This window comes from Arvicola amphibius, chromosome 10 (genome assembly GCF_903992535.2).
Source record: "Arvicola amphibius chromosome 10, mArvAmp1.2, whole genome shotgun sequence".
NCBI lineage: Eukaryota > Metazoa > Chordata > Mammalia > Rodentia > Cricetidae > Arvicola > Arvicola amphibius.
Genome location: NC_052056.1, coordinates 38585328 through 38597626, shown reverse-complemented (window position 1 = coordinate 38597626; position 12299 = coordinate 38585328).

Here is a 12299-nt window from a genome sequence, read left to right as displayed (position 1 = left end):
TGCAAACAACCTCCTCTCGGTTGTTCAGGGCACGACACAGTCCCAGAGGCCTCCCACGCGGGAGAACGCCAGCCTGGTGACAGCTGCGGCCACCATCTTCCCGCCTCGGCCTTCAAACTCAGACCTCCCAGCCCGCCCCGGAACCACAGAGTTCTCGTGGCTAGAGTGACCCGACTACCATGGAGTCGCGAGGGAAGGACCAGCCCGCGCTGAAGTCTGGCTTCCGGCCTCCACCGGAGCTAGCGAAGGAAAAAGTGGTAGAGGGCCTGGATCTGCATTCATAGGTTGTCCTAAAAACATTCCTCCTGTTTATATCCACTTCTGGTTTGAATAGAGAGGCTGTGCTGGCGATGAAATGAAATTATGAGCTGCCATACATGGATCGATTAGAAACGTATCTGTCTGTTCTTTACTATTGTTTTTGTTTGTTTCGGTTTTCTTCCCGAAAATTATTCCAAATTGTAAAACAGAACTGTGGAGAAGTGTGTAAAACAGTAAAATTTAAGATTTCTGGTAGAGCGTAATGTGTGCTGTTTTCCTCTTGTAGAATACGTGAACTAAAGTAACTGGCGGAAGATGGGGATGGGATGCGCAGAGGGAGGGTTATGGGGCTAAACATTCCAGGCTGTAATGTAGCAGGTTCGGTGCCTAATTACTTTAGGCAATCTCAGCCCTTTAAATAGCTACTTGTTTGGTCACACAACTCTGTCACATACCTGTGACTATTAAGTACATTCTTTTTGGAATGTACTTCCACCGACTGAAAAGCTAAGCTCAGCATCTGAACCCAACAGCAAGAGATTTCTCTTGATTTGCTTTATCCATCCTACCTAATGATTCCACCAATGCGTCTTAACAGGTCAGTTTATAGCACTTTGTTCTGTAACTATATCTTAAAGATAAAAATTCCGTGAAACTACTACCACAGAAACATATATAGAAACATATGCAGATATATAAATTTATGTTCCTGGGGTCATGGTCACTCATATTTAGTTTCAGAATCTATTATTCCCTTTGAGGTGAGAGCTGCACTTTTCGTGTTGACGGTTGATAGAGAAGGGACTAGATAGGCACTCGGTGCTATTTCAAGCATTACAGGCTAAGGATCCTATGACCATCCTGGAGCTTCTGGACAGATCTCTGTGGTGCTGAAAAAAAAAGAGGCACTGAAAGGGCGTGAGGGGTCATTGAGAACAAGGAACTCATTAACAGATGTGCTGTGACCAACTTTAGGACATAAATTGGTGCCTGTTAATTGCATACATAGTTCTACAGTTCCTCTCACCAAGTCAACAAGTTGGTGTCAAGCCTACCCCAGAGAAACTATGACCATTAACTTGGGGAAAAGAAAACAGGGGTGGGGGGTGAACTTAAGAAGCCACTAAAGGACAATATTCTAAAATCCCACCAGAGGGAGGCATTACTCCATGAAAGAGACACTATTTTTTTTTTTTTTTTTTTTTTTTTTTTTTTTGGTTTTTCGAGACAGGGTTTCCCTGTAGTTTCAAGAGACACTATTCTTACGTGCATCTACTTACTCAGAAATTATTGGGCTTTTAACTAGATACCAGAAAGGGGGTGAGGGGTGCGGGAGGGAAGGGGGGGTAGTGATGCAGTGTGGAAATGGTTTCTGCTCCAAAAGACAGCGAGTCTAGAGAAGGATGCAGAAATGACCAGAAGGCAATCAAAGGACTCCTGACTTAGATTCACAGCTGGAACCGGGCAGGCCTCCTGCAGTCCAGCTGTCGACCCCCACAGTCTAGATTTAGAAGCATAACCGCTGTGCCTTCTGGGGTAACTTGCACAGCCCCTCTGCGCTTATTTCTGCATCCTATGATGGGAGAAGTAAGAGTCTATTTGGATGAGTGTGTATACAAAGTACTGAGCCCAGTGCTGCCACGTAAATATGTTCAGAGAAAGTCACATTTAAAAATTCTAATACACCTCGATAATACTTCAGCATTGTAACAAAGAAAGAATAAGCCAGAGAAACCTCTTATAGTTAGGCTGTCCAATACTAACCAGTTTTATTATGTGAACTATGTTCAAATGAGGAAAATCATTAGAAAAGTATAGAAAGGAATGGTATGTGTCATCTAGCTACAAGCCTAAAATAAACTTTATATTTTATAATTGTCTTTCAAATCTTCAATACCTATTCCCAATATATTTTTTTGAGTTTTCCAAACTAAAACACCAAAGCTACTTCTCAAATATATCAGTACCATAAGCCTGGTCACAAGCCCATGCATGTGATAGGTCATAGGCCCTAGTAAGGAACCTACTAGTAATGATTTGTTAAGTGGACATGTCAAACTACCATATAAATATTTATGCTTATACCCATAGATTAACCTTGTTCTTAACATTGGCAGAGAAACCTCTTTCTGTAGTTATTGCAGAAACTCGTAATTGGTCATAGAACTGAGAATGAGCTCCTCCCTAAGCACCCCAAAATAAGCCGGACACAGCAGTGAGCAAGCACCTCTAATCCCACCTCCTGACTGGGGAGCTGGAGACGGGGGATCCTTGGGGCTTGCTAGGCAGCCAGTCTTGAGTGAGTTCCAGGTTCATTGAGAGACCTTGTTTCAAAAAAATAAAGTGTAAGCTGATAGAAGGTAGAAAAGTGACTGAATCCCTGGGTCTTGATAGCATGTCTTTTTAATTGCCCTTTCATGCACTATGAGGGAAGACAGGAACTAGTTCATTCTTAAGTAGGTAGATAGCTAGAGAGAGAGGTCCTAGATCAACCCCATCAAGGCTTAGGGGACATCCAGGAATGGGGACAAACGGATCACTGAGGGCTTCTACTTTAAAGGGCTTTGTTGGGGAATATTATTTTAAGGGGTGTGACTTTAGGCTGCATTTGTTTAACTGTGAAGTTGGGATTCTTTGCCCGTCTAAAACACCTGATGGTCTAATAAAGACCTGAATGGCCAACGGTGAGGCAGGAGCAAAGATAGGTGGGGCTGGCAGGCAGAGAGTATGAATAAGAAGGAGAAGAGGACACAGGTGTCCAGCCACCCAGACACCCACGGAGTAAGAGTGAAAGTAAGATATGTAGAAGTTAAAAAACAAAGGGAAGAAGCCCAGAGGCCAAAGGTAGTCAGGATAATTTAAGAAAAACTGGCAAGAAACAAGCCAAGCTAAGGTCGGGCATTCCTAAGAATAAGCATCCATGTTTGCTTTATTTGGGAACTGGGTGCCAGGGTCCCCCAAAAGAGCAAAAATCAACCTACAATAGGTCTTACTCCCAGACTCTTGCCCCCAAAGAATACACTCACTACTGAGACTTTGAGACTTTTTTCCTCTCTGGCAGGCCATTGGGCTAACTTCCTCCCACTGCTAGTCAGAGATAACCCACTAGCTTGGCTAGCACCCTGCCAGTGGGCTAACTCCTTCCCAACCCAGTTGCACCCCGGGCCACTGATAACAAGGTCAGGTGGATTAGGAGAGCTTTATTCTCCAGAGAATGTCAAAGGACTACACACCAGTCATGTCTCACCCAGTCTGGTCCTTGCTGTCATTTAAAATAACCTAAGCAGCTAATGCATCCTGACTGGTCCAATTCCAGGAGGAAATAGAGCCAAGTTTTGCTCCACACCTTATTAAGAAGTATATAACCCAGACTCCCTAGGAGAGAGTGTTCTCTCTCAGGCACCCTCCCCCATGTGTTATGAAGGTGGCTCACTCTGGCTTTGGGCGTTGTATGTGTTTATATGCTATCTCTGCTGAGATAAATTTTATATGGAGTGGACTGCCAATTTCTTGTCCCGTAATTCTTTACTTGACAAAAATCAGACTGCAGATGGAGCTAGCCCACAACAGCTAGATTGCTTATTGCTAGGTTACAAGGGCTGGGGAGAAAACAACAGAGAAAACAAAATTAAAGGTAGCAAAAAGTGTCGAAGTGATAAAACCACATACCTGACATTGTGGCTTAGCAGGTGAAGCTCCGGAAGTCGGGGAACAGACAGCAACTGAAAACCAGAGTAAGAAGCCACAATAGGGATTCCAGAAGAACAGAGCTTCGGATAGTCCAGAATTTTAAAATTCAAGTGCATTCAGATTAAAGACATAAAAGGAAACATAGATAAGATAAATAAAAAGTCCTGCTTAGATACTTTTAGATAAAAATCTATGTTGTGGGAAAGGCATAAGTATATTTAAAATCAACTAGATAATTAAAATTACTTCCAAAGGGGGGAAAAAAAAACTTTGACCACTAGAAGATTTTTCAAATAAATAAATTCTATGCTGGCCTAACCTATTGTTTGAGAATGAAAATGTATTAGAGACATTTGAAGAAAGTTTGAGATGATTTACGATTAACAGACCCTCACTAAGTGGGGGTACATCTGAGTCTATATCAGAAAGAAAAATGCTGTCTTGGGAGAAAGAGATGAAAGAAACAGCAGTGATCAAAGAGCTCAGGCAGGACTAAGTCTAAATAAGAAGTGATGGCAGTAATAATAGAGCATGCAGGCAAGCTTGATCTAAAACAGAAGGCAAACATAGCATGAAAGATTGAATTTACCCATGAGTTCATTTTTAAAAAGCTGTGTTTTTAATGGGGGGAGCAATACAAAGAAAGTGAGCATTTTTTAACTCTAAAAATATTTTTTTTAATTTTAAAAAAACTTAAAAGGGATCTTAGAGTTGACTCAAGGTAGGAAGCTTGACATTAAAAAGTCTAGTTTTCATTTCAGTCGTACAAGACTCTAAGCAAGGGAAGAACAAGGAGGGTAGAGGAAGGGAGATGAATGTATGTGTTTGTGTGGTGATGGTGTGTATTAAAAGACATTGAGGGTCAGAACATGGGCCCTGATAGCCTCAATAAATCAGGTTTAGTCAACCTGCCCTTAAAAAAAACAATTAACAATTGTCATTAAACAAACAAGTAATAGCAGAAAAGGAGCAAGTTACTCAAGGCAACAATACTGGGAAGAGGTATAAGAGATTAGGTGACTGACCTCAGGTCCATCTTCAGAGTGCTAATATGAGGGCAAAGTTCAAACAGAAGACAATGATATCCACAACTAAGCCATCCTGGACCAGGTGTGGTCCTGCCTGTCACTGAACCATCACTGGCCCTCCAGCCAAATGGTGTGACAAGCTGTCCACAATGTATGATATCTCTGTGGGTAGACAAGTTCCTCTGGCTTGCATGGGGCTTTAGCTTTTCGTTCCAGCATGATATTTCTAGGGGGAATTCAAATTCCCTGGGTCTCTTATTTCGACAGTGTGGATAGCCAGAGCGAGGGGCACAAAATGTCTCTAGATGATATCTATTGCTCACAGGTATGCTGGTTGCATAACTATATTAAGAAATTACACTTAAATTCAAGGTCTTTTATCATAAGGATAATATACATACATACATACATACATATGTATGTGTATATACATGCATACACACATGTGTGTGTATTCATGTGTGTGTATGCATGTGTGTGTATGCATGCGTGCGTGTGTGTGCGTGCGTGCGCGCGTGTGTGTGTGTGTGTGTGTGTGTGTGTGTGTGTGTGTGTGTGTGTGTGCGTCCAGAATGAAACCTGCCAAGCAGGACTGGAAATGGGCATTCCAGGGGGGTTAATGATAACTAAGCTGGGAGAGAGGAGAGGCAAGACAGAAATGGGCATCAATGTGGGATTTAAGAGATCTAAAATAACTCAAAAATCCAGCTTAAAGGATAGCAGCCACCAGGTTCCATTCACAATGAAGGGAGATAAGAAAGGACGAGCCTCTGGGCTGGCAGATCCGAAGATCCGACTGGGTGGCCAAAACAGAGGAGTAAATGAGAAGCCCTGTTAAGTAAGGAAGGTCCCAGACTTCCCAGGCTATGCTCCCCGGGGTAAGCTACTTGCCAGTCACTGTGTTTTATTCATCTCGGAGTCACCAGACATAGATCAACACCCACCTGAGGGAAACAAGCAATAACTATTTTCTGAGTAAGCACAGTATTCCTGCTTGGCAACTCTATCTTGTTTCGGCATAGCCCCAGTGGGGGAAACATTCTAGCCTACTTGGCTCATTGGATTCTTGTTGAATCTGCTAGTGTTAGCTGTGAACTCCCAAAGTCCTGCCTAGCAGACTGGGTAGGGGTTTAGATTGTGCTTACAGAAATTGGTGTGTCAGTGCTATAACTGGCCAGAGTGTTTGAGTCTCTAGCCATGATTGGCGGAGGATCCGCTAACTTATGTACAGCATGCTGTTTAGGTATCATGTTCTAGTTGATCTTTGTTTAGGATGAAAATCTAATTTCATTCTTCTGCAGGTATGTATCCACTTTTGTTTTATATTTGTTAAATAAGTTTGTTCCCCTCCTGCATGTTTTTGACACTTCCATCAAAAAAAAAACCAGGTGGTGATAGTTTTATTGTTTATCTCCTGGTCCTGTCTACCTGTCCATCTGTCTGTCAGCCCCGGATCATGTCTATCACTATATCTCTGTAGGATAATTTGGGTCAGGTATTGTGATGCCTCCATCTGTTATTTCTCCTTAGAAGTCTTTGGCTACTCATGGTCTTTTATGGATTTTTTCCAGTTCTGTGAAGAATTATATCAGAATTTATAAGAATAGCACTGAATCTATGGATTCCCTTTTAGTGTAGCTGCTTTCACAATATTAATTCTGCCAATCCAGAAATATGAAAAGCCTCTCCATTGTCTAATATAACCCTTGATTTTTCTTTTACCAACTCCGGTGCAAAGGTCTTTTACTTAGTAGTCTAGGACTGTTCCTAGAAATTCTGTTTTCTGGAGCTGTTATGAATGAGACATTCTCCCTAACTTCTTTCCTACAAGTTCACTTTTGGTATAAAGGAAGTCTACTGATTTTTGTATATCAAACTTGTATCCTTGAACTTGAAAGGATTTATTGGGTCTAAGAATATTCTGACAGACTCTATGAGGTCTTAAGTCTAATCATGTCATCTGTAAACAGACAATCGGAGTTCTTCCTTTCCTATTTTACCCTTTTGGTCTTTCTGGTCTTGCTGCTCTAGCTAAGGCTTCAAGCATTATACTGAACTAGGGAGACGATTTTAGAGGAAATTCTCTTGGGCTTTCTCCATTTTTTATGTTTTCTATAGATTCGTTGTATATCACTTTTGTAAGTTTCATTTATGATTCTTCTGCTCCTAATGTCTCCAGAAGCCATGCTCAAGTTTGTCAAATGCCTTTTCTGCATCTATCAAGCCTCCAAAACTTACCTGAAGAACCTTTATTTCGGCCATCCAAGCTTACTTCCTCCTCTCCCTTCCACTCCTCCTCTTTCTCCTCCTCTTTCTTCTTCTCTCCCTCTTCTTTACCCTTTTGTTTTGACTAGGACTCACTGTGTAGCACAGGCTGGCCCTGAACTCCAAATCCTCCTGCCTCATTAGGCTGTATATGTCACAGCCTCTGGTCTCTTTGGTGTTTTCTTTGTATTTGTGTTTCTGCTGGACTAGAGCATCTAACCCAGTGCCTTACATAAGGTAGGTGAGTGATCTACCATTGAGTTATATCTCCAGGCCCTATCCAAATTCCCCAGGAATACCCCCTTCTCTCCCCACTTCCCTCTTCCCCACTCTCTGTCGTGAAGTCTACCCAAGCAGAACTGTCATAATCTATATTCTCTTCCCACTTCTCAGCCCATACTGTGGGAATTAGACAGAAAGCCAGGGCCTCTCCAGAAGGACTTAGGGATGTGGAAAAGTATGTAATGGGTCAAATAGAGAGCTGCTGTCATTACACTTCCCACTCTACATGACTAAGGGTTTTGTAGGAGCCCCAGCAAAATGGATTGTGGATGTATACAAGTTTGGGGAACATGCTGAGAACCGAGTGAGCCAAAACAAAGATCTGAAAGCCTGGATGATGGTGGATATTATATTATGTACCTGCTCTCCAATGCCTTTTACTAATAACATCACTGGTTTAAAAACTAAGCCTTTGCTATGGTTCATGAGTCTACCCGGCAGCTGCATGGTTCTGGCTGAGACTGAGTTCTCTGCAATGTTTTAGTGTTGGCTGGCTCTAAACTCATTTAAAATAGCCTAGGTTGGGGAATGTGAGCCCTTCTCAGAGACGGGGGCGGGGGTGGAGGGGGGAGGGGAGAGCTACAATCTGTATAGCATCTTAAAGCTAGCACATAGGCATGCTTCTGTTTAAATTATCACTCTCTCTGGCTCAAGAAGGCAAGACTGAGAATGAAAACAAGATAAGAAAAGAGAAAAGACAGAGGGAAGGTCTCACAGAACAGAACCTATGAAACCACTCAGGAAGATACAGCCGTTCCTTTTTTTATTTTGCCAAATTTTCTAATAGAAATGTGTTCCCCAAAATCAAAGTAAACAGGGTGGTCTATTTACAGTTCTATAAACAGGGTGGAAATGAAGTGAGCTATGTTTGCATACTTAAATTTACATTCCCACCCCTTTCTCCAACTTGTAGAATAAAGTCACGATGAACTGTGCTATGTCTCACTTCATGTAGTAATAATAAACACACCATCCTACGTGAGGTTTAACTAGACAAGAAATCACTTTTAACTCCCTTCAAAATAGATCATAATGCCAGGCATGGTGGTACATGTCTTTGATCGCAGTACTCGGGAGGCAGAGGCAGGTCCATCTCTGAGTTCAAAGGCAGCCTGGTCTACAGAGTGAGTTCCAGGGCAGCCATTTGTTTTATATCAGCGATTAATATAGATGGAGCGGCGGGGCTGCGTCCCACCACCCGGCTAGCTTTACACCCGAAATAATTACTCGGACACTGTATTCATTTAAACACTGCTTGGCCCATTAGTTTCAGCCTCTTACTGGCTAACTCTCACATCTTGACTAACCCATATTTAGTAATCTGTGTAGCACCACGAGGTGGTAGCTTACCAGGAGAGATCTTAACCTGCGTCCGACTCAGAGAGGAGAGGCATGGCAACTGCCTGAGACATCTGCCTGACTCTGCTTTCTTTCTTCCACAATTCTGTTCTGTCTACTCCTCCTATTTATGTTCTGACCTGTAGCCATGTAAACGAACGACAAACAGAATTAACCAGGCTAAATATTCAGCTTTAATGAAAAGATGAAAAAGGGGGAAACTTACAAAACCAGAGTCCCAGCAAAGAGCAGGAAACCAAGAGACCCAAAACAAATGAACACGGATCTTTTAAAAGTATTTGGAGCCCCGAAGGGATCACGCCCCTCAGACAAGGGATTGGTCAGCTCCCCATCACTGACCTATCAGGCCAAGCAGTTTTCTTTATTAATTAACCAATGAAACAACAGATATACGAATGACCCTCCTCCATCAGATTAAATCTGAATTTTAAGAGTTACGTCTTAATCTTCTATTTTCCAACATGTTGAACTGTTTTGTAAAATTTTCTCCAGTGAGTGTTTCAAAGACTAACCCCTCCTCCTTCACCACCAATAGCAATGCTTTTCCCCTTCATTTAACGGCTGCTCTTTACTGAGGTCTTGTTGCCTTTGCCAGGCATACCAGCATAGCCGTGCACTGGACCGATGCCAGCACATTTTGCCATTTATTTCCGTTGGTGGGAATGCTTTTATGTTTCTTCATTAACTGCATATTCTTCTGATGCAACCCTTGGTTTAGAATAAAGTTAAGCCCCTCTGAATGGAAGTTCATGGAAAGATCCACACCTTCCACTGGACCTTCTGCAAGGCTGATGAGCTGAATAAAGCTGCAGGGGTTGTAGGGAGGTTGGGATATTGCAGGCCCAGAGACAAATTACAATTTGTTTTGGCCTGTCTTCTTGTCTGGGAGGCAACTGGACTTGTTGAGAAGAAGGTTTGAATTGTTGGGTGATGCACAGCATGCAAATCTCTAAGTTTCAGAAAGAAATCTACTCCACAAGGAGGGAGTTTTTGTAGAATATAATTGGGAGTCACAGTATATAGATATATAGATACAGAAACATATATGCTAAATACAAGCAGATTGCTAAATAGATCAGGATATTGATCTTCCTTGTCACACTGGCTTGAAAAATAACTTGGCTCCTGCTTAGAACTTGTAACTGAAAGTCTACCCTGTCTCTGAGTATTTCCATTTTCCTTATTTAATGCCAGATTGACCTATGGTTTCCCCCTCCTCTTCATCCTCCCTCCATTCCTTCTTTCCCTCCTTCCTCTGTACTGGGTATCTAACCCAAGGCCTCCTGCATGGCAAGCTCCAGCTTTCTGCCACTGAGCTACCATTCTCTGGCCTACAGTTTCTTTCTTTAATTTTCATTTGAACTAAAGCTGACTGAAAATGTTTTGGGCCATTGGATTTCTATTTCCACAGTTCCCCTGCTGAAGAGAAAGCCTCCTGTGACTCCTTGGCAATGCACCTTGGTCAACACATGCAGCCCCAGCAGGCACTTGACACCACAGGATCAAACCAGTTTTCCTGAGTTCCATCCCCAGTCCCCATGTCCTCTCTAATCTGTCCATCTTTCCTTGGAAGCCGTTTGTCTTTCCTCTCAAATAAGAGCAGTTGCCAAGTTCAAATAAAAGTAGACTTATGGATGGTTCTAAATATGTGTGTTGATTTGCCTGGGTTTTCTTGGAAGGGAATCGGTGTAATGGGAAAGCCAGGAGCATCTCATTCTCCCACTGTTACCTCCTTTGGATCTGAGAGTTCAGGTTGGCCTCTTCTGCCTGGAGCTGCCCAACCATGTCCTTCATAGACTTTACCTTTCAAAGTGACATGTAACCAATTTGGGCTATCCCCCCCCCACACACACACCTTTATTTAACTTTATTTTTAATACTATTATAAAGAAATTAGAAACAGATGATTTTAAAATGCCAACATCTCAAGCTCTCCTTGATAATTTATGCTTAGGAAATCACTTTTAGCCAAACAATAACTATAAAGAAAATATCACCATTATATACACTTGATACACATGAACTGATTGACGTAAAATGAAATGTTTTATTTACAAACACATTTTCAATAGGAATTAGTGGGTCACAATAAGTGAACCTTGAGTTTATGCTAAGCCCATCTTGCATGAGTAGTTTTATATCTACAAGTAGAAATAAAATGCCAACAAAGAAAGAGCAAGCCAAAAACAAGGAACAAATTGCCAATGTTCTCCAGTAATTAGGATACCACAACTGCGGGTTTGAACCAAATGAAAAGTTAAATTTTATTTCTTCTTAAGAGAAATGACTTATTAGAATTCTTAGTCACTCTATTCTCACACTCATTGTGTCTTGGTAAATAATTTTTAGTAAGGATTGCTTGTTGACAAGTCTTCAGTTATTCTGCTCCCATCACTGGTATATCTATACTAGAATCTGATGCTATTTGCAAGTCAATAAAAATAAAGGGTAAGCTAAAAGGCTAAGTTTTTATGCCCACCATTCAGTTTTTACTATTATCATTCACTATGATTACTCAGTGCAGGTTTTCTTGGACCACCAGCCACCAAATCATGACATAGAGACTTACTATTAATTATGAATGCCCAGCCTTAGCTTAAGTTTGTTTCCAGCTAAGTTAGGTTTGTCTCTAGGTTGTTTAAACTTAAATTAACCCATTTCTAATTTGTGCTGCCTCAAGGCTCATTTTTCTCATCTATGCACTATTCATCCTGCTTTCCTGTTTCTCCCACTTCTGGATGGTCGGTCCCTGACTAGCAGACTGGCTCCCCTTTTCTCTCTGCCTGCCAACCCTTCCTATCCCTCCTCTGCCTAGCTATTGGTCATTTAGCTTTTTTATCAGACCAATCAGATGCCCTAGGCAAGCAAGATAAAGCAGTAACACATCTTTTCCCAGTTAAACAAATGCAGCATAAACAAAGCCACACATCTTTACATAGATAAACAATTGTTCTGCAGCGCAAACAGGTGCAACACATTTTTGCATAGTTAAACAAATATTCTATTCCACAGCTCATCAGTCTCTTTAGTAGTTTATTCTCAGCCCAGAAATCTGATACCATGGAAACCTCTCTTCACATCTTCAAGCCATACACCCTGGAGAACACAGTTGTTGGTCATAAAAATTCCACCTCAGCATGTGTCTATTCTATTTCTGTAAAAAGATGGCTAAAGGCTACATTTTATTATATATACATTTTCCAATAAAAGAGAGCAAAGACAATAATGAATTCTCATGAGTTTACCATTCAATCTTCACATTTTTTTCATTCATTATGTTTTTGGAGTTCATTCTGGTGTAAAATGAGTCAGTAACATATTCCTGTTTATTGTCAAGTGTTATTTTATTGTGTGCCTGACCACATTTTGTATAGTCATTGCACAAGGACGTGCAGACTGTCCTCAGTGTTTGGC